The sequence below is a fragment of the Protomyctophum parallelum genome, assembly GCF_964188405.1.
Source record: "Protomyctophum parallelum genome assembly, chromosome: 3".
Taxonomy (NCBI): Eukaryota; Metazoa; Chordata; class Actinopteri; order Myctophiformes; family Myctophidae; genus Protomyctophum; species Protomyctophum parallelum.
The window spans coordinates 32,444,585-32,461,294 of NC_139698.1; the positions used below are offsets into that span (position 1 = coordinate 32,444,585).

At 41.4% G+C, this 16,710-nt stretch overlaps 1 protein-coding gene across 2 annotated transcripts in view; it reads right to left on the reverse strand.

The window, feature by feature from the left end:
• ncalda (neurocalcin delta a) overlaps positions 1-16,133 on the reverse strand; it is a 78,186-nt gene extending 62,053 nt beyond the window's left edge. Inside the window, exons 1-2 of one of the 2 annotated variants that reach the window (XM_083761624.1) lie at positions 15,851-16,133; positions 12,804-12,896 (exon numbers count right to left, since the gene is read on the reverse strand). The gene's annotated coding sequence lies outside the window, so the exon portion shown is untranslated. Of the gene's footprint in view, positions 1-12,803; positions 12,897-15,846 lie in introns of both variants that reach the window. The other variant, XM_083761625.1, reaches the window with a different exon arrangement.
• Positions 16,134-16,710: the final 577 nt, after the last annotated feature.

Below are 16,710 nucleotides of genomic sequence, written 5' to 3' on the forward strand. Positions count from 1 at the left end.
TCTTGTTTACTTGTTTTACGTCACCATCAACAGCCAATAACCACCATTCTTGGTGTTGTAACTAAGGTACAGTATGTATCAAGGTTGGTATAATTAAGGGTCGGAAGGATTTAGAACAACAGTTGTATATTAGACATTAGTTAGCGCACCTCATGGTGCAAGGCGCAAGTTGGCAGCTCGACAGAGTGCATTTCTAGTTTTGTTTTGATCAACTCAGGAAAAGCAGAGTACAGTTTACTCTGGATTATAAATGAAAACAGCCATCACTGTAACAAATCCACCTTAATCTCAGCTCAACTATAGAACTAGAAACAAAGGAAACAGTAAATCCAACAAAATGCATTAAAATAACACTGGTCTGACATCCCTGAAACACATAGAGAAAGTCTCTAATCTGCACTCTGGTTTTTGATCCACTGGGAGAATTATCACTGAAACACACACTGCAACATGTCTCCAGCTATGTGAAATCTAGTTTGACTCAGGAATATATTCATAATAGGGTCATGACTCATGAGTGAACGACCCACGCGCACACGTTTCACACAGCATTTCTGAAAATAGACAAACACTAATGCAATTGAACTAAAGCCTTCAGAATTATTTCTCTGTACAGCTGTTAGGATTAGAAGGTATGATAGTGTTCAAACCCCCTTTCTGGCACAAAAAAAAGAATAAAATAAACCCAATTCACACCCACATTCCCCAGTGGTTGTCCATCTGTCCCTATAGCAAAAGTTCTCAATCACAGTACTGCAAAGAGTGGGAAAATATATATGGAGAAACTTGCCTCAAAAGCTCAAACAAAGTCCAATCTGCGTGTTGAAACAGACAAGACCCCCTCACACAGTGGAGCAAACCATTTACAATATAAAAGAAACGTACATAATAAGAATGTACATGTTTGTGATATGGTAGCATTTCTAATTCATGTCATGTTAACTTAATGCAGGCTTTAAAGCATCCTAAACACTACTCTGCCATGTGCCATTGCCAAATGCATTTGTGAAACATGCCATTAAATTCCCTGTGTGGCACACAAAGCTAAGCGTTGCAAAAATCAATTAATGGGTTTTGAAAAAAGAAGCACTGCCAAATATGTTTACATAACAGTGTACCATACTGGCAGAGAATGATGGGAATGATGAGAATAGCCTGAACAGCAAGTCAACAACAACACAGTCAATAACTAGAACAGTGCACTCCTCCGAGCTCAAGTCTCCGCCGGGCATAGCCAGTCATAGCCAATCGGAATGGAATATGAAACATCTGATCTGACAGATACACCTTGATCACATGACTCCAGAGAGTTGTGAAGATAACTCAAAATGGCTGGGGCCTATATGGGAATATTTTGATTGTATGATCCATGGTTTAAGAGTTATAGGCCAAAACGTGAGGCAGAGTAGAAAAACTGGGAGGAGAGGAGGAGTAGAAGCATGTTAAGGAATGTGGGAATAAACTGGAACACAGAAAAGTCCTCTCTATTCACCGGTATGTTCCATCAAGGTCAGGTGACAAGAGAGAAGTGAGACATTTGTTTTCATTGACGCCATGGCAACATTGACTACAGTATGTACGTTATGCTGGCAGGCAGGTGAGAGAAGACATCAGAAAACATTGCAATAATGCCCTAATTCATCTACGCTGCCGATAGGAATCATGTGTAAAGAAATAGCACACAAATACCACTGTATTTAGCTGAAACCAGCGCTTACAAAACATATTTGTGTGTGTGTGTTTGTGTGTGTGCATTCTGCCAGGGGCATTGACAACTGATGATTATGAAATTGAAAGGATTAACATTCTATTAGTTATGAGCTTCCAGGCTCTATGTCTGATTTATACTTATGAAGCATCCCTACAAAATACCAAACACCAAATGACACTGACAACTGAACAAGGGGATTATTGTAATTCAAGGGATTAATGATCTATTAGATAATGAGGTGCACTAGTAGGTACTGTTCTGATCAGTGCTCAGAACAGCAGAACAGTGTTAAAGGGCACCTAACACAAAACAGTGAAAATCACAGCACCTCCAGCTATGCCAGAAGCAAATTTCACAAGGGTCATTTCCCCTGGAAAGATATTTATTGTTGTTGCATCAAATCTAATTAAAATGTATTTATATAGCACATTTACAACAATCACAATTGACCAAAATGCAACACAGGACAAAGCAAAAAATAAAAACATATGAAACACAGACAAAGAAGACTCATAGGGGATTCACACTATGGTCCCGGGTGCGCACTCGGGACCACTTGGCAGATGTTGTGGTAGTGTGAATGATGCGTACCGTTCCCGGGAGCGGATCGCCCAACCGTCCCCGGGACCGCATGGGGGGCGGGTCTCTGGACCGTTGAAGTGTATTCAGATACGGATCGTTCCAATGTGAATGCATGCGTACCTAAAGAAGGAAGTGGACTGTTTTTTTTTTAAAGAACGTGACTTAATCTCTAGTCGACGAGCCAAGCCTCAACAAAAAAAACACAGCCGCTGCACGACGCGTAACACCAGCGCATTTCTCAACGCCGCCCGTCTCCTGTTGAATCTGCGTATACGCGCAGCACCGCAGTAAGCGCTGATCTTATTCTGCGGACTACACGTGGCTCTTGGGCTTTGCTCCACAGTTTCCAAAGTAAAACAAAATAATAATAATGCTGAAGTAGAATCCATAGCAAACTAATACACTGGAGCACAGAACTGACTGACACAGTGAATAGCAGGCAGGCTGACAGTGAAGTAGTATAATGGCAAAAAGCCAAAGAGGCAATGCAATGCAGTGTGTCTGGATTTATTTGAGACAATGTCGCAGAGTTGATGGTCAGTGTCCGTGCGCGCCAGCCATCAAACAAACCGCCGTCTGGAGGATTAAAGTGTGTTATGCAAGTGTACCCGGTGCGCTGTTGAATCTCGGGCAATGTGAATCATGGCCATCGGGGACCAGGCAACCGTATTCGGAAACGGTTCCAATGAAACGGATTCAGTCCGTCTCAGTGTGAATCCCCTATCAAACTACATTCTTGATGAGAGATAGTCACCCCTGGTTTTTAGTCTCATTTTGTGAACCTCCAGAAGAGACTTGTCAGTAGACCTCAGAGCCCTAACTAGGGAGTAAGGTTCCACAAGGTCCACATGATAAAGAGGAGCCAGCCCATGTAGGACTTTAAAATGAATAGTAAAATAAACAGGGAACCAATGGATCGCAGCTAAGACAGGAGCTACGTATATGATCTCATTATTTTTTGTGCCAGTGACGATTGAGGAGACGAGCACATTTTGCACCAGCTGCGAGTGTCTGAGTACAGGCTGCTCAATACCTACAGTACAGAGTTACAATAATCGCATGAGACAGAGCCTAAGACACATTGTCCTGACAATGTCTAGAGCCGTCATCATTGGTCTGTTACCGTAAGTATGAATGGTGAACAACTCTTAAGATTTGTGGGGCTGTATTTTGCATGTCTTAAGTAACAGGTTTTATTACCTAACTTGAGTAAACTAAAGACCTGGAGGCGTGATCAATGCCATTTGGCTATTCCGAGTGTCCAAAGAGCATTGATCACGCCTCCAGGTCTTTTATTTTGTCAAATATGTTTTTATTGAACAGATTATAAATTATTACAAACATTATGATATGAAATATTTTTTTTATGAAACAAATTGAAAGAAAAAAGAAACAAGACAAAAAAGAAAAAAGAAACAAGACAAAACACCTCCAGGTCTTTAGTTTACTCAAGTTAGGTAATAAGACCTGGTACTTAAGACACGCAAAATACAGCCCCTAGAGTCAACTGTGGGAGTGAAGAGCCAACTCAAAGGAGAACTGTCATTATATCACGGTATATAGTCTGGGGGGAAAATACGTTGTCTTCTGTGTATTTCTCCTGTGAAACGCACAATGATGATGCAGAATGATGCATACCCAGTTACCCACCAAACATACATTCTCAAATGGCAATAATCTCAGCTGCCAAACTGAAATCGATTGATCAAAATTCTTACTGAACGTATTTCTATTGCTCATATTCAAAGTCAAACAGCAGCATGCAGGCAGACACAAAGAGATCATCTTGCCAAAGAGATGGAAGGATTTCTCCAGCATAACGGACAATTACAAAAATGTTCCAATCAAGTAACTATAGGGCAAAATCCAGAGTTTACACTATCAGACTTGAATTACCACTCCGTATTTTGCCGGTGGAGTTTATTGGATTACATTGTGCTACATTGTGTTTGAAAAACAACCATATACAGAGGGGAGAACAGACAGTGACATAACAGGATGGTACAGCAGCCCAGGCAGTGTGGGTGTCTGCTGTCTGGACCAGACATGCTCTATAGCCCATTCGCTCATCAGCTCAGGAACTGGGCTGCAGATACGGACCGGTACATTGCATGTCTGCCTACAATAGAGGGTATGCGCATGCATAAAGTGAATGGGAAATCGAGTGGCAAATAGAGTGGCAAAGTGAGTGGAAAAGTGAGTGGAAAAGTGAGTCTAACGTCGCTTAACATCGTCTAATGCAATCTGATAGGACTTCTCTGTTTGGATGTATGGGCTGTCAAGGCCAGAAAGTAGTGTTTTGCCACTCAGTAGGCGTTCCCGCATAACTTCTGGGTATGATGATGAGGTCATGCGCATAACCTCTATATATGCCTGCTGGAACACCTACGTACACCCCTTTCTCCTCCTTCTCTGTTTCCAACTCATGGCAGACCGGCTGTCACGATTTCCAGCCTACTCACCAGCGTTCCTCTCATGATGTAACTGTCCCTCCAAGAAGCCTTCCTCCTACCTGTCTTACAATGAGCACTAGGTGGGAAGCGGCAACATTACACAATGCAGGGAATAGGGTTCATGCGTGAGTGCGTGCATGCACAATATGCTTGAGCACATTCACCTGGGTTGGTAAATGTCTTTGGATAGTAAAGAAAATAGTTAACATGCAGCGTACTCAATATATGTAATTAGAGGTGATTGAAGAACTAGGCCTGGGCTCTTGTGAATAACCTTCATACAGGTTTTGCTTCATGTCTATTACATGTAATAACTGTTTTTGTAGCATTAACAATGTAGAACGACCAGCATGCTTATGGCTAATATATATATATATATATATATATATATATATTAGGGCTGTCCCCGACTAAGGATTTGTATAGTCGACTGATAGATGAATACATTTGCTGTTAGTCGACTAATAGTCGACTGAGCAAAAAAAAAATAAAAAAAATAAAAAAAATATAAATATATATATATAAATTTAATATTTTATATATATTTTATATTATATTATTTTTGTATATTTTTGTAAATATTGTATTTTTATATACAATTTTTGGGGGCAAAAATAAATAAATTTTCTTTTTTTTGCCCCAAAACATTGTATATAAAAATACAATATTTACAAAAATATACAAAAATATTGTATTATTCCACTGGGTCTGTGGGGGACATAAACACATTTGAACATTCTGACTGTTCAAATCTCCAATGTGCCACTGCCTGTGACTTGAATCACACAGTGCGCTGGCCTGATAGACTCCAGAAAAAAAACAAAAAACAAAACAAAAATAAACTTTTTTTTTTTTTTTTTTGTGAACAACTGAGAGGCTTGTCATTAGCCAGATTGAGCACAGCAGGTGAGATTGAGATTCTGGAGTCTATCAGGCCAGCGCACTGTGCGATTCAAGTCACAGGCAGTGGCACATTGCCACACAGGCAGACACACTCCACATGCACATTGGAGATTTGAACAGTCAGAATGTTCAAATGTGTTTATGTCCCCCACAGACCTAGTGGAATAATACAATATTTTTGTATATTTTTGTAAATATTGTATTTTTATATACAATGTTTTGGGGCAAAAAAAAAAGAAAAAAAAAATTGCTCAGTCGACTAAGAGGTGAGACCCGTTCCGATCGATTAGTCGACTATTCGACTAATCGAGGTCAGCCCTAATATATATATATATACATATATAATATTAGAGAGAGACTTTCCTCCAGCTACATTCTCACATACTGGGAAAGCCCTGTGCTAAATTAGGGCAAACCCCAAGGACTTTTGTCCAGTAACACTTAGCCAGGGTGTGAAGCCAACGCTTGTCAGTGAGGCTTAACCCTCTCAGCTCTCCAGGGCCACCAATGTCACTATTAGTGCTCTGTTCTCGCCCCTCCAGTTTATTTTATGCGGGAGCTTCTGGGAACTCAGATTATTAGTGTCCATACTCATAATAGTCTGGTCAAGGCTTTGGGGTATTATTGTCTATGTTTCTTTTGGAGTGTTGGCCGTACACATGAAAATCCAAAAAGAGTAATAGAAATTACGTTGTTATGCCTGCCTGTTCTCATCTACAAAAAATATTGTTGTGGACCCCACATTCCACAAGACCACAACAATATTTTTTAAGGTGGGGTGGTCCTTGAGGATTGTTGGGAATATGGTAGTGGCTATAGGCTTGAGAACCACTGGCCTAGTATGTCTCAGTTTGTGCAGCATGAACCTGAATATCTATACTGTATGCGTGATCACACCGATGTATCTGTGTGTATGTCTGTCTGTCTGTATGCAATAGCATGTGGTACAGTTTGCTGGGGTGGCAACCAAATAGGTCACATAGTGATGCTTAGCAGCTGTTGTAGAAGATTACTCACACATCAGATATTAGCAACAGCAGTCAGTGAAAACAACTGCTGCTTCTATTTACTTTATCACAGCGGTGCCCTTTACTGGTCATGGGGCAACAAATTCAATGTGAGTTTATAGGGGCAGGTTGTTTCATGCCCACTGGCTAGCAACAGGGTTTCAATTTATAGAAACAGAATGGTACCAGGATACACATTACATGTATGTATTTGGTAAAGATTTTCAGCTGTCATTGTTTCAGCATGATGTTAAGATTTCTGTTCATTCATACAGATCGTAGAGATGTACTGTACACTACAGCTAGTAGGGAGCCTAGATATTTAAAGGTAAAGAGAGTTTTCTAGCATCTTACTGAACAGAGATGTCTATCTATTCTTTCATCTAGCTGTCTCAGTTCATTACACAGGAATCATTTTTAACCACTTCAGCCCTAAATCCATCATTGTATGATAAATAGTGAAAATCCACTCGCTTTCCTTCAAAAGCCTACCCACACCATGTTACGATTGGCCACTCCCATGGTGAATGACCTCTCCATCCTTACCCTAACCTAAACCACACCAAACCCTAGCTCTTGTCCATAGCTGACCAGCCTCTTGTCTTTAGCGTAAATAAAAAGAATGTTTTTGCTATTCACCAATACAAAGGCGGGTTGTGTCATTAGAAAGCCTACTTTCCTTAGTGGAAGCACTCTGAGCCCCCCACCACACGTATAAAAAGGTACTTTTTGTTTTCCATCTGGAAAAATAAACTTTCAGTTACTCCACTGCGCCTTCTACCGATATTGCCAAGATAGTACAGCAGATAATAGGAACGATCTTTCACTTGGTGATACAAGCGTGAAATTTGGCATGAACATGCCTCTGGGTCACCTCTTTAACTTTTTTAACCGAGCCAACGAAAAATCCAATATGGCGGTCATTTTTCAAGATATATATATATTTTTTTAAATTAAATAAATCTATCTATCTATCTATCTATCTATAATGGTGACATTTTTCCTAAAATTTGTAAGAAATGTAGACATAGTTTAACATTTAGATGTGGCGGCCATCTTGAAATAGCACCGCCATATTGGATTCTTGGATGGCTCGGTTAAAAAGGTTAAAGAGGTGACCCAGAGGCATGTTCATGCCAAATTTCAACAACCGTTCCAATGATCTGCTATATTGCGCGAATTTTGTGTGCGTGTGTACATCTGTAATCCACGTAACCCGAGAAACGTTCGCCCCACCGGCTTCAAATTCGACACACACGTTCCACACACCCACAGGGAGTGCAGTGCCCGGTCTCGAGTCGGCCTCACCCATGGTTGTCCAGAACCGCCACAAAAGGCCTTTTTTATTTGGCGGCCATCTTGAAAAATTACCGCCATATTGGATTTTTCGCTGGCTCGGTTAAAAAAGTTAAAGAGGTGACCCAGAGGCATGTTCATGCCAAATTTCACGCTTGTATCACCAAGTGAAAGGTTCTCTCACAATATGGCTGTTAGCCGCTGTACTAAGAGAAAACCTTCATAGAGAATATTTTTCCTCCAGTGAAAAGAAAATCCCTTTCTGCCCAAAAAGTAGCTTTTATATGTGTGGTGGGGGGCTCAGAGTGCTTCCACTAAGGAAAGTAGGCTTTCTAATGACACAACCCGTCTTTGTATTGGTGAGTAGCAAAAACTTTATTTTTATTTACGCTAAAGACGAGAGGCTGGTCTGCATTTATGCGAGCCCCGGAAGTCATCAGTAACATAGCTCTAAATGCAATTAGAGCTATGAACCAGAGCTAACCAAACCCATGCCTGAACTTCACCATACTAACGGTGCTAACCTTAATTGAACTTATTAAACCCATTCACTTCACCATAATTAATGTCTAACCTTAATTACGCCCTTGTGGGTGTGCTTTTTGTATGAAAGCCCTCCTGTGTAGCCCTCTGAACTACAAACGACCTCCTTAATATACACACTAAAGGTAAAGCAGTATGAAGTAATTTAACAGACTGGATGCCAGACATGTTCTTGGCCCCACAGTGACATATTACTAACCTGACTGTTTGGACATGGCTGTGCAGAGCTCCCATGACTCACGAGAGAAAAAAAAGTCTCTGTCCAATAACAAGGCCATGTATCACAGTTGTGTCATCCTTGGACTACTGGGTAGCCCCTCACCTCTTTGCTGATCTGATGTGTGATCCATGGATGGCTGCTTTCTATTCTGTGCTATGTGTGCATGACTGCATGTGTGTGTGTCCGACCGTGGAATTCTCAGATCTGATCATAGAAATGAGTTTGTCTCATTCCATCAAATTAGCACCCCACTCAGACAGACCACAGCACCACAGACAGACAGACAGCTTATCAGATATGCAAGGAAACATTAGCAGCTCCATTATAAGCCTGAACACTTCAAATTTAAGTGCTTGGCTGAAGGATATAATTGAGGAAATAATAGAAACTAGAAACTAGGTTCTGTAGGAATATTGTCCAATCATATGAGGGCAATTATAGGTAGAAATCATCGTCCAAAAAGGGGAGAGAACAGAAAGACCAATCTGTTTGCCTAACCACACTAATAAAGGACAACACACATGCAGTACATTAATATTTACCATGACAACCTTTGTCTTCCTGCAGGGACATTGTGATGTGACTCTTGTCAACACGAGACTCAGGTCAAACTCAGGTCAACTCAAGAGACATGTGGCATAACAAGGTCACATGGTCACATGTAGAATGAATGCCTTGCTTGTGTTTCGGTTGCAGATGGTCTATGATGGCTTATGAACATCACCTGGCTCCAGAATTATGCAAAACTGTCTGCAGGTGTGTTCAAGTGGGGTTAGGCTTTCTTGGAATCATCAAAATAAAAGGCCAAAAATGAACACAATGTCGATCTATAAATGTACCAAGTCTCTGTATTATATCTGTAATCCACGTAGCTCGGAAACCGTTCGCCCCACCGACTTCAAATTTGGCACATGCGTTCCACACCACCACAGGGAATGAGTCCGTTGGATAGCGGTTGTCCAGAACCAGCACAAAAGCCTCTGCCCAGGCTCCGGACAGGGCCCAAATCCAGATCACCCCTAGATCTCATCATCTCCATATATGGAGCTGGCCTGTTCTGACATCACAATGATGTTCTGACATCACAATGATGCATGACCTCGCCCTTTATTAGCCAACTGATCACACCTGATCACCCCCCCAACGGGCACTGATCACCCCTAGATCTCCATATATGGAGCTGGCCTGTTCTGACATCACAATGATGTTCTGACATCACAATGTTGCACGATCTCGCCCTTTATTATTAGCCAATTGATCACACCTGATCACCCCCCAATTGGTACTGTAATACGTCAAAACTCTTTTGCCATGCGGACACATACAGTAGTTTGTCTGTGGGATAAAAACATTGCAATCCCCATTTGACCGTCTAGTTTTTCACTAATCTTTGAAGAACCACCCCACCGACGTCATCATTCCGTTTCATGAAAATCCGCCTTAAAATGGTGTGATCCTTTGTCGTCGTGTTGAAAAATAATCCAAACTGCCAATCAATAACAAAGAGCCATCCATTGGGAGCTGCCATTGGAATGCATTAAGGCCTATTCATAGTCTGGATTTTCGGTGGTGAGGTGACCACCGCTCCGGTGGTGAGCTGACCACCGGAGCTGAAATAACGTTGAGCGGTGGTGAGTAAAAACAGAGAGAAGGGCTGGAGCGGTGGCGGTGGTTTGCTCTTCACCGCGGCTCGTGACGTCATGTTGTAGTTCGGTGGTCACCTAACCACCGAAAATCCAGACTATGTATGAGCCTTTAGGCCTCCTGGTTCAAACTGTCACCGTTACATTGTGGGAACCATGTTTCCAACAGCTTATGATTATGTTTAATGTCTGCCTCTCAAACACCTTCTTGTGATGAGTGAACATAGTGTGAGCTTACTGAAATATATATTTTAAAAAAAGGAGATTATTGAAGAGTTTACATTCTTTTCTTCTTTTTTCAGTTAAATATTTTCCTCTTCCAGGCACTTGCCACATTGTGGAAACAAGTTCTCACATTTATCCTTCTGTTTCCCTAAAATGGCTTGTTGGCATTCCTAATTCAAACAACTAGCTGATCCCTGAAGATAGCATTGCCCTTGGTTTTAACGAAGTATGGCAGCAATGCTAACAAGACTTTTTAAGGAGGCTAGCTTGACAAGTATGTGTCAAGTATGGACCATTTCACGCAATCCAATGCTGTATATAGTACCGGTATAAAATTAGTAACTATTAACTACAACTCTGGCAGATCAAAAAGGGGCCTGCAGAAATGTAGATGGGATTACATAAATGTTATAGTTTCAAATTGAAGGCCAGGGAATCACGTGTGAGAAATGTGAACCCTAGAATATAATATATAATATTATATAATATAATACAGTAGAATCCTGTTTATTCCCAAAATAAATCGAACAAAACCAACCCAGACTGTTCCTCCCACAATCTTCAAATGCTTCTGGTCATACAGTCTGGAACACGGAAGCTCTTTTGATGATTAAAAGGAAAAGCGGATGTGAAGCCTCCGCCCCACCGTTTCATCTTTACAGTATTGCAAATGTATTTTAACCCATTCTGACCTGAGATCAGATTCATACGAGGTTTCCGCCGGACAAACACTGGGTCTGATGAACCCATTCTGACCTGAGATCAGATTTTAAAATTGTCAGTCGTTCTTTGATTTTTCAAAAATAGCAGACCTACAAGCTCGTATCGCGCCACTCGGTGGCGCGATATGAGCTTGTAGATCTGCTATTTTTAAATAGCTAAAGCATAACATGATGCTGACACCAAAATGGGTGCCCGTTCAGAATGGGTTAATAAATCACACCCGTGTGAAGTGAGGGGCGCTCTTGTCATCGTACATCATCATGACGTAAAATAGACACTTTGCCTATTTGCTCAGACACTATGATGTTAAAATATCCATTCATTGTCAATGGGAATTTAATGTTTGTGTAGGACAAAGTTTGTGAACATACACTAAAATCTGGATGTAGCACCCCTCAAAAAATACAATCTAAAGATATTTAAAAAATATATCTTTGTGAATGGAAATGACAAAGAGATGATTCGGATTTCAGGAGGTGTAGTTCCAGACTCTATCATTCAGAGATTGTGGGATACTTGTCTGGCTACACGAGACTAGTTACTAGGCAACTGTAAGCTAAATGCTGACTACAAAATTGCAAATAGCACAATAATACGCTTCACAATCAAGAAGGAACTTACTAGTCAGCCTAAGCATCACTCCTAAATTGAGTGGTATGAATTATTTAAGGAATGCTACATAGATTTACACCAAGACCACCCTTCTCTTTCTAGGGTTGTTCCTTCACCTGGTGGAATGTGGGGACACCTGCAGGCCAAGTGAGTGGTTTGGAGAGTGTCTGCCCTCATCCACAGGTGGCCTCACCATGATGTGAATAGAACCTTAAGAGTCAGATTCATTCATAAAAAGGCCTCTGCTGTGTTTACAACAGTGTACAGTATGTGTGACTAAAGTCTCCCATGTCCTGTCTGAGTGCCTCAGAATCACTGGTCTACTGACCTGGCAGAAGTCTGAGGTCACGCCGTAACGTGTGAGTTCTATCATGCTAAGAGTTCACTCGTCAGGCCAGATGTAGCATTGACCCGTTTGTGCTACTAAATGACCTGGCTCTTATCACAAGCTGTACACTGTTAGTGTTGGCCAGAGGCTGACTGACTGCTCTCGTCTCTGCCGACTCTGTTTTCCCCAGGAGATTAAATAGAAACGGTAATATTACAGTTTAAGTCTTGATTTATTTAATTTGTATGAAGTTGTTGAGATATTTGGCAGTAAGAATGTATAAAAAACTGAAGCGAGGAATTCATTTTCCAACTTCAAAACAACTATAGAGACAAAAATAGAGACAGATAATCAAGGGTCAATGGTCTGCAAACTTGCATCTATCTTGCACTAGAGCAGCAGGACTTCTAGTTCTAATGAATGATTTGTCTGTTGAAAAAACACGACAAGCAGATTACACCACCCTTATAACAACATTTGAGTTTAATCTATTATGTTATGTTTAAATGCACCTAAACCAGTACCATCCAATTACCACAGTAATGTTTAACACCTACCTGCCCAGCCTGTTGATGCAGACCAACAGCTGACAGTGATGATGTTGATGATTGTGGTGTGTTACCTGCCACCGGTTGTTGCCTCATCTGTCACTGCAGTGTAATAAAATAAGAACATGGGGGGAAATCTTACTTTTATACTTTCTTAGTACGATCTCAAGCACACAGTACACACTGCACATTTCTAATGCTAATACAAGTTTGAAAAGTAGTAGCCCCATTTAGAACCTCTGCCTTCGCTATATCTGAGATGAGGTTGCCAAGCCGGCAGATGACGACACCGGTGTATATTGGCCAATATTGTTGATTCTTGCAATTCCCACACATCGTATTTAAAAAGATCACACCCGTGTGAAGTGAGGGGCGCTAATATATTAAAGACTAACTTATGTTGATTAGGTGATGTAATGGTGATGTAAAACAAACGGTGCCAACCCAAACATTAAATGCCATTTGGTCAGCCTGTGGCCAGTCAACCCCCGTCCGCATGCACAGTACTACTCCCGATAAGGTAGCATTGGCAAAACATGGTGACAGGCTGACTAAATAAGCAATTTAAATGCTTGTTTCAACCCGTTGTTCTTGACCGCAATTTTTTAAAACATCCGAGAGCAGGATACGATATGCAGAAAAAAAGATAAGAATCAACACTATTGGTCAATATTCGCCTGTGTTGTCATCTGCCGGCACCATAGGCTGTGGAACCTCATCACTGTCGGGGCGGCTGTGGCTCAGGAGGTAGATCAGCTCGTCCAATGAGCCCTGGGTCGGCGGTTCGCATTCCGGCGCCTCCTCTCTACATGTCAAAGTGTCCTTGGGCAACACACTGAACCCTACGTTGCCTCCAGTGGTTTCCACCATTGGTGGGTGAATGTGGGAAGTGAGGACGCTGGCATTGACTGTTCGCCACTTCACCTCCCAATGTATGAATGAATGGACCATTGTAAAGCGCTTTGAGTAGGCACAGTATTGCATAGAAAAGCGCTATAAAAATGCAATCCATTATCTTGGAGCTATATAGGACTGACAGGAGGGAGAGGTTCTGATTGGAGCTAGAAAACACTATTGGTATAAATAACACTAACAAACTTGGCACAACAACCTTAGATCAAAGTATACTAGTACACTGACAGCTTTGTCTGGACCATTTTATATGCCCCAGTCTATTGAAATACACAAATATTAGTTGAGGAGGTCGTGCACCATATAACAGAAGTCAAGCAATACTAACTAAAGATAATATGACTGTGACACATCATGGGCCTTAGGTAGCCCTCCAAGCAGAACCCAATGGTACTGAAGTTTCTGACATTTTGTTCGACCCAGTCCATGGGGTCCTGTTGCACCACTACCATGCCACCTGGTACGCAGCCATTCTTAAACATAAACAACATGTTTAGCGCCTATCCGCGCTCTGTGACGACATTTTTCCGTGTGAGGCTTTCTGAATATGTAAAGTATAAGTACCCATACATGCTGCTGCGAATATCTCCTGTGGCGCGGAAGCCGTTAAGTATTTTTAATCTTTGTTTGACCGATTTGGTCGCTTTGATTCTTCTCTTCCTTCCTTGTTTATTGACACCTCATTGTACCGCCTATCTGGCTAGCTAGTGGCGCTATAGCTATGACAGAGCAGATCAGAGGCAGGGACGTAGCCGCACAAGCCAACCGCACACCGGGAGGCGGTACAATAAACGGTAAACAAACAAGAAGAAATAAAGCGACCAAATCGGTCAAACAAAGATTAAAAATACTTAACGGCTTCCGCGCCACAGGAGATATTCACAGCGGGATGTATAGGTACTTAAAGTTCCCGAATTCAGAATAACTCAAGCAAAAAAAGACCGTCACACGGCGCAGATTCAATCTTAGAGAGCATTTTTACTTCCGCGTTCTGGAATTCCCATACGAAAATACCGTAATTTCCGGACTATAAGCCGCACCTGAATATAAGCCGCACCAGCCAAATTTAGGGAAAATCCCATATACAAGCCACACCGGACTATAAGCCGCACCGGACTATAAGCCGCAGCTACGTTAGCTCAGAGCCTGAGATGGCTCTGCGTTAGCTGTAAAAATCCATAGATTAGCCGCACCGTTGTATAAGCCGCAGGGTTCAAATCATGGGTAAAAGGCCGCGGCTTATAGTCCGGAAATTACGGTATAGTTATGACCAGGGACCCAACATAAAACTCATCAAAATTTCAGAAAAGCTTTATGTAGGGTCCCGAAAGGGGCTAGGCCTTAGGGGGAGAGAGTCACAATTTGTTTTGTTGTAATTGTTTTGTTCCACTCTTGCTTTGCCAATGTAAAGGTATGTTTCCTAATTCCTCATGCATGTGCCAATAGAGAGAGAGAGAGAGAGAGAGAGAGAGAGAGAGAGAGATAGAGAGAAGGGGGGGGGGGGGGGGGGGGGGGGGGGTTGCAATCGAAATCTAAGCATGAGTCCATGGCATGTCCAACCTGCAACCTGCCTCCACGACACAGTAAGCTGGCAAGGAAGCCTCAAGCCTGCAATGTCTTACCTGTTTGCTGATTTATTACACAAGTGAAAAGTTAGTTCCTTATCGTGCTATAGTTTAAAACAACTAGCAGCAATGTAAAGCTAGTCTATATTGTGTACATATAGCCTAAAAAAGAACATTAATTTAAAAGCAGGACTCGAGTCATTTAAGTAAGGAGGAAATATACACTATAGTCCTTACCAGTAATTGTGTCTAACTATACTGCCTGTAGATTACATTTCATTACAGTACATTTGAAGTTACATTAGCATAGCAAAGCTATGTTACCGTTTTGGATGCGCCATGGCAAAATTGTAACCGATCAATTGCCAATGCCATGGCGCGTTATAATAAATGCTTTACAATTATTATGTAACGTTACTCTATTGGCATAGGAGCTTTGATTTCACATTTTTATTAGTTGAATTAAATTAATCTCAGAATTATATAGGCTGCATGTGCACTGTGCAGCACAAGTTTGTTGACTTCCTATGGAGGAAACAATCCATTATTCCAAATCATTTAACAAAGAAATGAACTCACGAAACCAAGTAGACCTAATGAATATCGCCGAGAGGGATCTTCATCAATTTGTCACAGGTAAGTTCTTCATCAATAAATCTGTTTGTTTCCAGACAGGTCCTTTATGCACCGCAGTTCACGTTGCGAAGAAAAATGACTATTTTCATTCCAGAGGGAGGAGCATTGAATACTGTTGGCAGGAAGGCCTGCTATCGACTATTATTACTAAACAAACACAATCTTTATTTGTTTTCTCAGCCAGTTCGTATCTTGTGTCTGGGTCTCTGGGATACTTTTGCAAAGTCTCCAGAGAACAGAGTGAAAGCGGAGCAACACCGCCAAGGAAGGAAGGAAGGGAGAAACCAGTCATGTAGTAGCCTATCACTATCAAAGGAGTCTGATGACACCTAGTGGCTATATAGTAGAAACACATGTCTAGGTGCCAGTGGGTGGATTTATTTTAATGAATAAAAAATTAGAGAGATCATCCGTTTTGAGAGATTAATAGTCAGATAGACACCGATAAATAAAGTTATTTAAAGCGGACAGCGTACCGTATCTTTATTGTAGTTCGGACCGGACCATATTATTTAATATCTAATCTATGGTATGACCAGACGGAGCTCAATGGTTCGGACATCGTTACAATTATGTACCTCTCTCCATCGGGAGAGGGAGACAACAGACAATTTATGGTTTGTAGTTTAAACATTACATTTACATGCAATTAAACAACAGTTGCCAAGTTGCCAACCCGGCGATAAATTAATATCTAGCGAGGGAATATTATCAGAATAATATCAACTCTGGGAATACATTTCTTACCAAGAATTTTCTTCACCAATGTGTTTGTAAAGGTGTCTACTAACATTATCCCACAT